Below are 15,614 nucleotides of genomic sequence, written 5' to 3'. Positions count from 1 at the left end.
TATATGTTGAATTCTTTTTCTTACAGAAGGATTTTGTTCCAAAGATTGATTTTAATTTCCTAGACATGGTTCTTAAACATCTATCTTCTGAGCTCATACTCCTATGATTGGAATTTCCCAAGTGTAAGGGCATAATAGGATGACTCACATATAAAACTGGCCCTCTGACTTTAAAATATTCTGTCCCATAGCAACAAACCTATTGCTTTAAATGAAAACAAAATCAAAGTTTCTGTAAATTATGATTGTTTTACAGCTGTTTAAGACCAAACTGTATCACTCTCTGGACTCTTAAAAGTGGTTAAATAAAACTGTGCTTTGATGACCATAATCATTACTGATGTATAAACGTGTACCCCAAGAGTATCTTTTTAAACAATAGTTCTTAAAAACAATGTATAAAGTTAAATATAGGAAAAGTATATCTGCTAAACAGTCTGTGATTAATTCTAAATATCATGAGCCAGAGCAGAAAACAATTTGCAAAGTTATTTCTGTTACCAGCCTGCTTGAATCCATTTTATGGCTCTAGGAGTTGTTTTCCACTGGTCATGGAATTAAGACCAAATTACCAAACTCTTCTTCAACGTAATCCTCTTACTTTTGTTAACTTTTCCTATTTTCATTTTTTTTTCCGTTTTTGCTTTTCTAGGTGGTCTTCCTGAACATTTTCTTCACTTGATTTTTTTTTTTTTTTTTGGTTCCCACTCTTACCCTTGTTCATTCCCCAAATTCACACCCAGTGGAAATTGTTCCCCTGCTTTCAGACTGTCAGCTTCTAAAAATTTACATTAATTCTGTAATTCCATTTCTCCCACTAAATCTTTACCAGTTAAAGAAGGGCATTACTTTTCCCTCCAGCTGTGTCTTTTCCAAAGCATGCAATTTCTTCTTTGTTCCCATCTTTTGCTTCAAGGCTCTCTCTCCTTGACCCCCTACTAAAAAACCTTAGGTCAATTTTAATTGGTATGAAGCTTGCCCAGCACATGAACCTAATAAGTTCTTCTGATCATAATGATAAAGAATGAACTAACCTAGAGTTTAAGACCTTAATCAAGATGTCTAATCCAAATGTTGAAGTAAGCTTTCATTAATTTTCTAGCAGCTAGAAAAATCAGAAAGGGAAATAGTTAATGTTTGATCATCTACTGTGGTACCAGTATTACCTCAGCAGAGTACTGCTATTGTCAGTTATACCAAGTTAAGGTTAACAGTTCAGCTCAACATGTGCTTGTTTCTTTAAAAATAACTCTTCCTAGAAAGTCTGAAGTTTTTGCAGTATTTGACCTTTTTCTATATAACGTATTCTGATTTGTTGACATAGAGTTTAGCATTTCCTAGATGATAGTACTCAGAATTTTCCTAGGTGACCACACACTCAGGACCTCAAGGTTCTGTTTAGGAATGCAAAGCATTTATATATGAAGTTGTTAATCCTTATATAAAAAACATAAGTACCAAACTGAGTACAAGAGATGGAGATACAGAGAAGGGATGCGAATGAAGTGTTTGGGGGAAGTTTCATAGAGAAGATGGATTTGGACTTGAGCCCCATAGGAGAATAAGAGTGTATGGGAAGAACACAGACAGAGGCTTAGTGTTTCTCAGTAGAAGTGCTGTTGGCATTTTGGCAGTACGGCTCTTCATCATGAGAGACCGCTCTGGTCATTGCAGGATATTTAGCATCCCTGGTCCTTGGGTACTAAATGACAGCAGTATTCCAGTTACAGTGTAATCAAAGCACCCTACACAGGTCCAAAACACTTGCATGGGTGCTGTGCTGCCCTTGGTTGGGAACCACTGTGGAACATGCCATCCTCTTATGGATGGTCCTGATTTTGGCTTTCCCAGGCAGAGTTTATGATGCCAAGTAACAGGAAGTAGAGGTTTATTTATTCACACTGTAACATATTTTAGAAGGTGTAGACTTGAGTATTTTTAAAGGATAGGTTGGATTTTTCTCTTGAAGTTATTTCAAAATGAGTTTTTCAGTCACCCAGGAGAAACCTTTTTTTAGGTTAGAGAAAATCATGTGTGAGACAGGTAGATCATACATAATTTAAAAGACTGGGATGTGTGAGGACAACATAGACACCAATAAAATATAATTTTCTGAAATTGGTGAGTTTTGGGACTAATCATTTTTGGCTAATATACCTACACAGGGAAAATATCTTCACTTTTAATTCTGGAAGCCTGTACTCTCCATGTATCTTTATAAATTATGTACACATGTACAGATTAAGTCTAAAAAGGCTAAAGCAATACATGCTTACTTAAGAAAATTTAGAGGACACCAAACATTGTGGGGAAGAAAAAACTAAAAATTATAACCTCAATAATGAGGGATATTTTCTCAATGTTTTCTATGGTTCATACATACAATGTAGTTTCCTGCTTTTTTCCCACTTAAAGTTCTGATGAAAGTATTTTACATATATATTGAACTCTTCATAAGCATATTTGTCATGCATCAATAGAATATTTAATATGAATGATTGAGTCAGTTGTAGTACATTTTGTCTATTATTAGTTCTATGAAACCTCTCATGTTAAATGAATCCTGGCAAGTAGGTGTCATTGATTTTTTTTTTTTCTTTTAGCAATGGTTCTTAATTTCTTGCATCCTACATCTCTTTGAGGGCCTAAGGAAGTCAGTGGATCTCCCCTCAAAAAAAGGCATATATGTATATGCTCAGAAAATTTCTAGACCACCTGAAGACTCTGTGGGTCCTTTAAGGAAATATAAATATTGGATTACAAACTCCTATTTTTCAGCATAAACTTTCTCTCAAATGTGGGAAATGTCAGGGGAAGAATGAATGCCACTGTTGAGATGTCTGTCACTTGGTGGTCTCAGTGGAACTTAATGACATGAGTGTGCTGTGTGGTGTGCTATTGCCAACTGTTCTGAACCCTGAGGCCATCTAGAGTTCGCTTTTTCCAGGCCATTGTACCAGAACCTGTTTATTGATGGAACTGGCTGTGTAGTGTTGGAAGGGATATGAAGAGTCTCTAAGTTATTAACGTAGGAAGAACTGAAGTCCACATTTCCAAAGAGTGTAGAGATAAGGCTTTTTCTCTGAGCACTGCTTATTTGCTGCAGAATTGGGTAGTATCCAGATTTTTGTTGGTGACTTCCCACTTTTCCTTCAGGTGTTTTTGTTCCTTCTGTTTGACATTGCATCCTTAAGTTAAGCTCTATTGCAACTCTCCCCGCCAAACACCCTTAAGTAGCACTTACCAGCATCTCCTTTTTCATTTCTTGCCCCATCACAATCTCATCTGTTTTATTCTTTTCAACCTAGGCCAAATTCTGGAACACAAGAATGAAAATGGATACTATTTTCTCAATACGTGGAGCATTTCACCCCATATTATGCTATTCAGTATCTATAGAAATACCTAGAAAGTGGTGTTCTCAAACTTAACTCTGTGCTTCCCCTTGGCTGTTTTATTGCCATAGAAACTTTAACAGATTTAAAAGTTAATTCATTTATCTCACTCCCTTGGCTTGAATCTGTCTCTCCTTTTCTTACTGCTACATTATTTCAGTCCCCCCAGACTCAACTGCCCGGTCATCTTTGACACCTTCATCTCACTGGCCGTTTAGAACTATGGTATCCTAATTCCTCCTAGAAAACAAATCACTTCCTCCTTTTAATTCTGACTACTACTGGCCTAATTCAGGACAATAATTTATGTCCTAGATTGGTTTCCTTTCTGTATTCTATATTCCTACCAAATCATGTTCTAGAATATTACTTTGACCACATTACACATGTACTCTAAAACGCTTAATGGCTTTCCCATTTCCTAGAGGGTAAAGTGCTTTCAAGTGAATAATTATTCAACTAACATGTCTTAAATGCCTTTCTCCATGCTATATAGCGTACAAATGTGATATAGATATAGTCACTCAAGAAATTGTTCAGTAGGAAAACCAAGATGTGCATAGTTAACTATAATGCTAGATAGAAGATGCTCTAAATTTTGAGAGGTAGAAAGTTATAGTGAATTTGAGAGGAGAGTGCTGATGTTTCCCTCTGACTGAGAGAAGTAAGGAAGGCTTGTTAAAGCCAGAACTGAAAGAATGAATGGGATATAGATGAGGGAGAAATGGGGCAATATGCTTTGAAAACAGGGAGAATAAGAATAAAGACTGACACTGAGCCAAGGCACATTTGGGGAAATTCAAGTTGTAGTTTAAACTTAGTCTTGGATTGAGGGCCTTCCAGACCTTGGCTCAACCTTCTTTCTGGTTAACTTAACTCCTTTCATGTCCTTAAATGCACTCTTTGTTCTAACGAAATTGGCCTATACTTTATCCTATGACAAATGCCTTGATTTCCCTGTCTTCATGTCTTTGCCTTTGTGTTTCTGTTAGTAGGCTCTTTCCCATTTTCTCCATAACCAAAGTTCAGACTATCAGTTACAGGTCCTGACTCACTTCTGAAGATATGTCTTGTTTAGCAGGTACAATGTTTGTTTTTAAATTAAACTTGAATGCCTGAATGTGGGGCACATATGCTCTCATTCACTGCAGTTCCCCTAAATTCTCTCGTCATATTTTTTTAAAAAGGCTTTTCCTTTTAGTTCCCACTCAGGCCCTTGTCAGCATTTGAGTTTGCAATCCCTATGAACTTGTTCAAATCCCACTGATTTTTTTCTTTAATGATTTTCCAAATTACTCTAGCCCATGGAAATGACTTATATCTTTAAATTCTCTTCCTTCTCTGAACTTACTGTTTTATCTCCTTCAGTTGGAAATTAGGTACTGCTTTAAAATGTCTATGGATTTAATGATTAAATTTGCAAAGATGTTTAACTATTATACCCAGTATCTTCAGCACTGGGTATGTAGGAGCTAGAAATGTTTTACAAGTTCTTCATGCCACATGAGTGGCATTCAGCATGAGTGCAACAAATATTAGGTTGAACCATATGAAATTGTTATTTGTGTTGGTCCAAATGGTTGAATATTAACAATTTCAAACAGTTCAACATAAGAAAAATCAAATTTGATTTTTAAATTTGCAAACTTATGAAACTTCCTAAAATGAATTTTTTAATTGTATAGGTTGATTTATTTATCATCCTTCATGTGGAAAAATTCCAGTAACACTTAATAAAGCTTGACCGTTATATTCATGAATTAGAATTTTAAAAAGTCATTTTAATCTAAGTATATGAATAATAACCATTATTAACCTATACTTATAATAGGAAAAGTTTTGAGGAAAGGTAATATCATAGGAGAATCACTTTATATATTTTACCTATGTATAAATTTTTTTTCTTCAAGAAATAAAGAGGTAGATAGATGTAGTTGCTTTTGTATTATTGTAGAATCAGTTATCTGAACTTGATTTTGGGTTCTGAACAAGTCACTTCATCTTTTTAACCTCAGTTTTCTACTGTATGAAATAGAAATAATGGCAATAATACCCCTCACAGGTTTGTTGGGAGGATCAAATAAGAGAATATACATCAAGAGGCCAAGGATGGTGCCTAGCGTGTAATAGATGCTCATGTTGGTTTCCTTCCTTTTGATCTTCAGGCAGGGATGGTCTTAGGGAGTATGTTGATGATAAATGAGGGTAATTTGTAGTCATCAAGGCTATGGGGAATGTTTGCTTTTTTATTTATTCATATGTTATTCATTTGGATCTGCCGAATCTCTCTGGCCTTGTGTTCAACACATTTTACCTCTTCATTATACTGCTGTTCCCTCTCTTCTAGCCAACTCGAGGTTAGTTCCCTCTGTTCTAGCCAACTCGAGGTTATCTTTTAATCTTTGCTCGAACTATAGTCTTCCCCATACTCAATGAGGACAGTTCTCCCAGGACTCTGCTTTCTCCCTCGTAGCATGTAACCACAACTGCAGTGAAAAGCAACCATGTACTTCAGTGTTTATTATCTCCTCCTTCACTAGATTTAAATCTCCAGTACCGTGACCATGTCAGTTTCATTTACCACCATCACTACAGGGCCAAGAATGGTACCTGGTCCATAGTAGGGTAGGGTTCAGTGTATGTTTGCAGAATCCATGACTGACTGACATCTAATTAGTGAATGTCTAGATCTAAAGTGGTGCATGTACAATCAGGATGGAGGAAGAGTCTGTTAGGTGGTCACCTCAAGGTAATTTGCCAGCTTAAACTGTGTCTAAAAGAGGACTACTGATTCTTATTTATGGAGCTGGTAGAAAGGAGAGTCCTGTCTTTAGCCAAACCAATGATTGTGTTCTGCATTTCAAATGGTCAGAATTTAAAGATATGCAAGTGACTGAAGCTGAAATTTAGACAACTCCTAGAAATATAACTGCTGCTCAGATGACAACAGCCAAGTTCAATTGTTGATTGAGATGAAGAAAGTTATTTAGTTGTTTGTTATGCACATAAACAAGGGAAACTTAATACTCTCGACATAGTACACTCATTCCTTTCTCCAGGACACTCATTCCTTTCTCCCTCTCATTTCCTTTCTTCCTTTAAATAAATGGGCTCCTAATAGTTTTACCTCTTGTTCTCTTCTGTGTGCCAGTGAGATCTATTTATCCATCTCATATGGAGAATGTAGATGAACGTATGTATGTGTGTATACATGTCTATCTGTGTGTGTATACATGTCTATCTGTGTGTGTGTATATATAGTCAATGCTGTCTTGTCTAAAATATTAAGTCTTCTAGATGGGTTGTTTGAATTTTATATAGGGTTGAGATTATCTCTTATTTTTATCACATAACATTTTGTTCTCCTTTTTTGCTCTCAGAAGCTGTTGCTTTGCTATAGTTCTTACAGCACGATAAGACTTTTCAAGTGGCCAAATCTATTCACAGCAGTTCAAGTCCCCAGAATCCTCATTTTGATTTCTCTGAAAAACAGTAGACTGTTGATCCCTGGACTCTGGACTGCAAATGTGCATTTCCTCAAACTGTTAAGAGTAATCTCTCCTGGGGAGCTGAAGCCACATTAGGGAAATTAAAGACACAAATTCTTTTTTTGTTCTTGAGTTTTAAATGACTTTGCTCTGAAGATAAAGTCTCCCTTGACTGGTATATGTGGAGAATTTAGAGGCTAGTAAAATGTGCCTGTAGACCCTAATATACTGTGTCAGCTATTCTCTAGGCTGAAATAGGTGGATGGGGCAGGAGCATGGATTAATTTCTGCTTCAGCGGCAAATGACTTACATGTTCCTTAAGGGATTTTTCATACTGCCATTGGCTTTCCTACACATATCCCATATTATGAGGCCAAGATAATATACCAAGTGCCATGTATGTACTCTAAGGTTTTATCTCAGAAATTTTGTGGGGAGGGATTTGTGGCAAGCTTTCCTTCTCATTTGTTCAATTTTTATTTTAAGTCTTTCTCATAGCCCAGACTTAATTTGATTCTCTCAGACAGACATAATTAAATAGCCAGACTTTATACTTTTCTTGAAAAAAGATGATGCACTTTGACTTTTTTTATTCCTCTAAATTTTGTATACCTATGTGTGTTTCTGTGTAAGCTTGTAAAAATTAAAAATATGACAAAAAAAGCCCAAAGGCAAGGTTTTCCCCTCCTGGTTCTTCATGTAGAAGGTGGGTCGTCGTGTTCTCTTCTAGCCATGTAAGATGGGTGCTGCCAAAATCTTCCAGACAGTGGCACAGAAATCGCTGACTAACGAGCCCTTGATTTCTGTGGCTTCTTTGAAGAAAGGAAAAGAATCCTTCAACTTCTTAGAACTGGAGCTGTCCAAAAAATATTATTTGGCAATGGAAAAGTTTTTGGAGAATATAGGTGAATATATATGTGTATGTTATATATATGGAAAATATGTTTACAATGTAGGATTGAGTGGAAAAACATTTTACAACATAGTATCTAAAGTATGATCTTATTTTTATCCAATGAGAGAAGAGTTATATGTGTTTGTATCTGTGTGTGCCTGCATGTGCATTTCAGTGCTAGTAGCGGTTATCTCTGGAGACGGTGCTTTGGTTTTTAGAAAACTTTTATAGTAGAAGTAGCTGCTGGTAGGTAGTCTTGACTACTATGTGTCAGGCATTGTTATGCCTTATCTAAATTATTTCACTTCTCATATTTTGTAATATTATACATATTTTAATAAGACACAAGTAATATTTAATGAAAACAATAAAAATTAATGTTTCTAAAGAATGCTACCTTTTTCTTTTCCCTATTTTTCCAACTATACTAAAAGTGATGTATATAGTTATCAAATATTTAACTTGGAAAGTTGTGGCACTAACATTACTTTTCATAAGGATTCAAAGTCTATCCTATTTCCTTGTAGTTTAAGAACCCTCTTCATAGACTCAATTTATGGATGTAAAATACCATGGTTATTGGTAAAAATAAAGATGGTATTTAGAACCCTGTCACTTCTACTTATCTTTGGATCTGCCCACACCGGGTCCTTCCCTGATAGATATCCCCCACAGATTATTTGTTATCAATCAAAGATTAGGTTCTAATATCTGATTTCATGTGACCATGAAGACTTAGAATTCAGAATCATGTTTAGCATGATGTTTGGCAACTGTCAGCTCTTTGGTGTCTGGTGGTCTACAATTCAGTGGTTGCTGAAGCTGTTTAGGAAGCTTCTGAACTGAGTTTAGTCATATATTCACCCCAGATGGTCTCAGCAACGCCTTATTCTTTCAAGGCTATGTCCTTGAAATGGCTGCTAGCATGGGAACAGTAGGAATATATATCCCAAGGACAAGTGATGGGGTGAGGAGCCTCGATTGCCAGAGTCCAGCTCGTGGGTCAACCAGTAGTCACGTCCTCTTGATGACTTCCTCCAACACTAGTCATTCTGATGTGTAAGGTAACCTTAATGAGTGTAGGAACCATCAGTTGAGTAAATGCTGTCTCTGGGAAAAGCAGCCTACAAGTACATTTTCCAGTATTCTGATTGTTATTCAGCTGTGTGCTCTCAGTGCCACTGGAGAAATGGTGCTCTCACTAGAAAAGTAAACGTTTTTACTTTGTGTATATGTCTGTCAGTCAAGCCACATGGTCAACTAAGAATCAAATTGAATTTATAGAATATTTTCTATAAATTTTCTATTGTCATTTTCTTCAGAAATTCTGTAAGTTCCCAGGTTTTAAAATATTTAAGTTATTCCTATAAACTGAGTCCTTATCCATGGCTTAAGCTACAGGCCAAGTATATATTGAGTGATAGTATCACGATGAACAATATTATGTAGTATAATTTTCTAGGGATTACCATTACTAGCAGCATGAAAATTAATAAAGGTTAGCTATATATATACACACACTCCCAATATCCAATTGGCTACCTGATGTATCTGAACCTCAATATTGCACAGGTACTATAAAGCCAATGATTCTAGATTTATGCTCATTAATTCTGTTACCTCTGCCCCTCTGAATGTATCCTCTTCCTGTATTCTCTATTTTAGGTAGTAGTGTACCACTCTTCCCCTTTATCCCCACCAACCCAGAAATCTCAGTCATTCTTAGTTCCCCTCTTTCCCTTGTAAGTTCCAAGTGGTGGTAGTCCAATCAGCCACCATTTCTTACTGATTTATATGCCTATATATTCTAAGAATTACTTAAAAATAACAGATAATCTGTGAATGTCAGTGTAGTGACGAGTATGTTTTTATTGTAGATAGGGCTAGTCATTTAACTTGAGCATCACAGTTTGGTTGTAAAGTGATTGGGAATGGCAGGGATTGTGGCAAACTGAATAGTAGCCATGCAGAAGTGCAGACTCCGAGTTTTCAGATATTCCAGTATTTTAAGAGAAGCTGGAAATCTGAATCTTTGTGTCAACTCCTGATTTTTAAATGTAAGCTTCTAGTTTAAATAAAGAATATGCCAGGCTAGTTAATAAACTCTGTAAATCCAGTTTATCCTCTGGGTTGCCACCTTTAGATCTATGCATATAGATCATGTTGGGTACTATGTTTCATATACATTCAAATTGGGTTTTTTCCTAAATAGTTATTAAAGAAATAACTTCTTTTTCAGAAAAATTGATTTTTCTAGATTGATATTTTGAGAATACTGCAGAGACAAATGTGGAGATAATATTCTACCTCCTTATATTCTGGAACCATTCTCTGGGACTTCAAGGACAAACTTCCATAATCCAAATTTAGGGCTCTCCGTGTGCTGCTCAAAGTTTTTAGATATTTTCTTTGTCTTTCCTTTTATCAAAGGAAGAGTTTAGTTTCACTCTCGAAATGGAATGGGCGATAACTGTGTCCCCATTATCTCAAGAGATTCAAAATTTTATAATTCCTTGGTTACATTTTGCCAAAGGGGTTAGACTTCAAATTCTATTATATCAACTTTTCTTCTCCATTATTCAAGAGATTTTTATTAACTGAAGAATTAATACCTTTTATAACTGTTGATTCTTCTTAAATGACATTATAAATCTTCTATTTAACAATATTGAGAGCTCCTGAGCAGTTTTAAGGCTCACCTGGGATTGTATTAAAATGAATTCTTGCTCATACTGTGTTCATTGCACAGCATTCAATGACTAAAATTGTTACATTTAGGTACAAGATACCAACAGTGTTTTTTCTTTGTTTTCTTTTTATTTATTTTTTCTTTCTGGCATTGCCAGAAAGCCCTAAGACTGCTAAAGCCTAAGAAAATCAGAGCGGAAAATTCAGTGGTATCTATGGGAGAGTCAAGAATAGAAAGGCTAGGGGCTTCCCTGGTGGCGCAGTGGTTGGGAGTCCGCCTGCCGATGCGGGGGATACGGGTTCGTGCCCCGGTCTGGGAGGATCCCACATGCTGCCGTAGAGGCTGGGCCCGTGAGCCACGGCCGCTGGGCCTGTGCGTCCGGAGCCTGTGCTCCGTAGCGGGAGAGGCCACAGCAGTGAGAGACCTGCATACCGCAAAAAAATAAATAAATAAAAGTAAAAAAAAAAAAGAATAGAAAGGCTAGTGACTGGCAGTTTCCATGGCAACAACGGAATTTTCGGGCTAAAAAGATGTGTACGCTACACCATCAAATGTGCCAGAGATTGGTCTCCATGACGACAGCACTGTGAATGGGGAAATGTACGCTCATGAGATTTTGTTTTAAAAGCCTGTTGGGTTATTTTAGAAGAAAATCCTTGCCAAATCAATATATTTTTCTATTATTATTTCCCTAAAAAATACATAGTCAAAATAAGGAATTCCATTTGTTCCAATATTTGAGAAAGTAACATTCTTGAATATTGGTATTACAAAAGGGGTTACTGACGTACAAATAACTCCTTTGGCAGCATGTCTGAGATGAAGAACCCGAAGAGTACAGATTTTTCGAATGTATTTACTTTTAAATTTCAACATTTATTTCAGAGAGCAGTGCCTCCAAATGTGAAAATAACTACAGTTATTTAACTTGTTTCTGAACATAAATCAACAGCCAGAATGCATGATGTATTAAAGCTTTCCTCCTGTTGTATCAGAGAGACAGGATTTATTACAGCAGTCATAGAATAAAAGAATGCTCAAGACTAATTACTACTCAAGTTCTTATGCTTCGATTTCTAAGAGCTCTTGGCGAATTTTCCTTGTTGCTGCATTTTGTAAGCTCTAATGTAAGCACTAGGGAAACAGACCATGCGGTTAGTGTGTTGTGTGCATAATTAAGGACTCATATACATAGTGTTAGTTAAGGATCGATTCAACCATAGAAAAAAACACTGGCTTTCTGCCTAAGGTTTAAAACACTTGGTGAACACATTTTGTTTTCATTTCATGGGCAGATGCTTATGTAACCATTTTTTGAGACCTGCTTGGTAAGATTGATTTGTTTGTATTAGTGAGGAAATGTAAAATTTATGAAACTGTAAACAGGGTTGAGGAAAAAGGGATAGTATTCTCTGGGCTGGTACTAGCTGGAAGCATCTAGGCTAACCAGGACAAGAAGGCAATCCCAGAACTTGGAGAGAGGAGCTGCTGCACTTTTGTAGAGGGACACAGATAACTAACTTGGAGCAGCCTAACAGAGCAGGAGCTGAGAGTAAACACCCCGAACGCATTTTCCACCCTTCTCAATCTCTCATTCGTGTTTCCCATCGGCTGATCCCAACAGAGGTCAGAAGGCAAAAGTAGCAAATAGTCTCTGAAGGTCAATTGCCAACGGCACAGAACAGGGAAAAGAAGGGTGGAAGATGAATCTGGAGGGGCAAATACAAGATATCCAGCACTACCAGAAGTGAGACATTTAAAAGTGTCAAGAATAAAAATTAGCTTGATTTAAAAATATCACAACATACATGTATGTATAGTAGTTTGGGTTAATAGTGTTGTAAATATTGATGTAAAATGTTAGAGAAATCTTTTTATGCTCTGTTTTTTTAAAAAAGCAAAACTGAATAGTAATACAGAATATTGATGAATGTCTTTTTAAAATGAGTTCTATTTCATCATTGTTGATAGTCATTTATCTAGTATCCATATATAATATACAATATTATTTGGGGTTTATACAAAGTAAGCTAAAAAAGTCCCCTTTTTTAAAGATCAGTACTGTAGAACTGAAAAGGATTATCAGACACTATTTTCATGTTTGTTCTCTACTTTGAGACAATATGTAATATCAACTCTCAGTGAATTGATAAATAAAATGCATATGGTCATTTCTGAGTAAAGGTGAAAAAGGAAGTATGAAACATTGCTTTGTCCTTTAAAGAGCTAAAGATTTAATTGAGAAAGAAAAATGTGTATTCGAGAGACTAAAGGACATTAAAAGCAATATGGGATAAACTGCAAAAACTATGGCTTTACAGACATAAAAGTTCCATAACTGTTTTGAGGTGGGTTTTTTTTTAAGATTTTCAAACAAGAAAAATCAGGATATCACTCATTTCAGGGTTCATCTGGTGCTTTTGCTGGGTCTACGCAAGGCAAGCATTTTCTGTTAGTTCTCCCTTATATAGTCTTATGTGTGGATTTTTTTCCCCCTCTCTTACAGTTTAAATTCAATTCTAAATACCACGGTACTTAGAGTAAAAAGAACAAAAACACAAATTCACATCTTGGTTTTACCATTTTCTTGTAGAGTGGTTTGGATTTTTAACATTAGCGCCTCAGTTTCCTTATCTGTAAAATGTGAACTTAGAAGAAAATAATAAATGGAAAGGTTTTTCACATGCAGCTGTTGCACAGTAAACCCTATAAATGAAGTGGAGCCTGTCCTTTTATTTATCAGTTAAGCACTCAGTCAGGTTTTTATGGAGGGTTAGAGAAGCAACCATTTCAAAAGTTTAATTAACTAAAATTCTCATTGACTTTTCTAGTCCATGACTCATTTCCCCCTAGGTGTGAAGCAAGTAGTTCCTTTCAAGGACTCAGTTTAATAACTGAATCTTTAGATTGGCTCCATGAGTTATACATACTTAGCTTCTCGTAAACTTACACAAGTATTTCGAGTTCCAAGTCTATAGAAACTATGAATTGGTTTTCTTGAATTCACTGACCAGTGTGGTAATTGTGTACATTCATGAACAGTGAGAAAGGTAGACATTTGTTCATGTTCAAACTTGTTAGTGCTTGGCCTAGTGGCACGGAAACGCAGGTCTGTCGAGACTTTAGACCACAGGACACCACCACTTCTAACACCAGAATGACAGCAATTTATTGAGTGCTTACTCAATGTCAGATACAGCACTGAGTGCTTTACATACATGACTTCACTTAACCTGAATAGGGACCCTGTAACTCCTAGGCTTTTTGATCCTCATTTTATGGATGAATAAACTGGAGTTTTGAGAAATTACTTACACAAGGCTGCGTAGGTAATAAATGACAGAAGTGGGATTCAAAATAAAGTCAGACACTAAAGCAATGTTCTTAACCAAAACCAGTTTCAAATACTTAATTGTGTTAAAGGGCACACATTTATTTATCCATCTATTCATTTATTCAATCAACCGTGGCATGCGTCACAGAATACTGTGATTGTTTATTTTCTCCTCTCTCCTGTGGGATCTGTCAGCACTGTGAGGTCAGGTCTAAGTAGAGAGGAGGTGCTCAGAAACTGTAGAATCACTCAGCATTTACTGAACCCAGCCTCTTCTCTAGTTGTTGGGGACAAACAGGAAGGATGAGGAACTTAGAATATTTAATAATCCCTCTGTCCAAGAACTAAAGCCATCCCAATATTAGAGAAAACCGTGTTAACATAATGAATTGCGTGGGCTCTGAAATAGACATACCTACTTTCACATTTTAATTTGCTTGTTAGAGTGAATTTGCTTGTTTCTGTGAGCCTCAGTTTCCTTACCTGTAAGTTGTGGTTAATAGCGGCTACATCATTATGTTGTCCTGAGCACTTGTATGCTGACAAATATGAAGCATTCAATAATAATAATACTTCAGTGCCATATATTTTTCAGTTCAGCCACAAATATTTTTTCAACTTTGAACTTGGTAGTTGCCTAGAGTCCCACTTAATCACTGAGAGTACTAAATGACACATGGGGCCTTACCCGGCCCCATGAAATGGCCGGGTTCTGACTTGACCATACTTACAGGACTCCGGACTCCTATTTCTTCCTACTCTGTTTTCTGCGGGGATGTACTCACCTGCTCTCTTCTACCTCTGTGGTTTTGATAATATTCATCCTTATGTCTGGGATGATCATCTTCTCTGTTCCCCCATCTGACTGTTACTAGCTCTTTAAGATTTAATTCCAACTTTCATTCTTCTAAGAATTTTTTTCTATGCTCTAGTGTTTATTGATGGCTGAGTGTTCTAGTCTCTACCACATAATGCAACACTATTTTATGCTGTCTGAGGTCATCTGGTATCATTCCATATGCATGAGGCTTAAGGGCAGTGATTATGTCTTACATTTCTTTAGTCATGGTTGGTCCTTATTTCAACCTGGGGACTGACCTGACTCTACTTATCTAAACCTGTGTGTGTAACATCTTTCCAGTGGGTTACAAGATAGTTCCAGCTTTTCATTCTTCAATCTTCTATTCCCTCGTACCTAGGGGCAAGATGCATAATAACTTCTTCCCTTGTAAGTTTTAAGCAGTTCTGAGTTGAGATGTTGAGTGCTTCAGAGTCGTCTTGGCCAAAGATCAGGGGAGTGCATTCTCCCTGTCAGGCCCTAAGTTACTAAGTAGGTTTTATTTATGATGTAGTGAGTGAAAGATTTAGAAATCCAAGAGACAAAACTCAGGAAAAATGGATTTTTTTTTTTTTAGTAAAGTCACTTATTTTTTATGTAATAGAATGTTCAATAATAATAACCAGATATTGGCCATACAGTACTGGTTTCTCAGCTCTTTGCTGATGAAGGTTCTTTCCCTGGGAAGAATTGTCTTTCTTAGAAGGGGGTGCTTTAGGGAGGTTGATCCATGGTTCAGCCCTGTGAACTGAAGTTGGTTACTGCTTCTCCAGGGTCAAAATGACCTGCCTCCCTCCTTAGGCAATGAAATGATTGACAAAGATGAAATAAGGTTTGAACTTTTCCATTCTTAATTGTGGTGCTGAGAGTTGGGATTCTTTGTCTTCTAGTTGATAATATTACAAAATCACAAGCATGCATAATTTCTCATAACATAGGACAAGATTTAAAGTGTTTACGTGCTATTTCATATA

General features: G+C 36.4%; 1 long non-coding RNA gene across 2 annotated transcripts; it reads right to left on the bottom strand.

Annotated features, from left to right (window-relative positions):
- Positions 1–1,083: 1,083 nt before the first annotated feature.
- On the bottom strand, positions 1,084–14,721 carry LOC141278883 (uncharacterized). 2 transcript variants are annotated; one of them, XR_012332281.1, is made up of 3 exons: positions 14,534–14,557; positions 3,245–3,316; positions 1,084–1,105 (listed from the first exon to the last, which is right to left on the bottom strand). It is a non-coding gene; the product is annotated as an uncharacterized lncRNA (long non-coding RNA). The 2 variants fall into 2 exon arrangements; XR_012332280.1 differs by lacking the exons at positions 1,084–1,105; positions 14,534–14,557 and adding exons at positions 14,286–14,341; positions 14,588–14,721 and having other exon boundaries at positions 3,251–3,316.
- Between the last annotated feature and the right edge of the window lie 893 nt (positions 14,722–15,614).

This window comes from Tursiops truncatus, chromosome 6, assembly GCF_011762595.2.
Source record: "Tursiops truncatus isolate mTurTru1 chromosome 6, mTurTru1.mat.Y, whole genome shotgun sequence".
Lineage (NCBI taxonomy): Eukaryota > Metazoa > Chordata > Mammalia > Artiodactyla > Delphinidae > Tursiops > Tursiops truncatus.
This window is presented reverse-complemented; position numbering and strand designations above follow the sequence as displayed.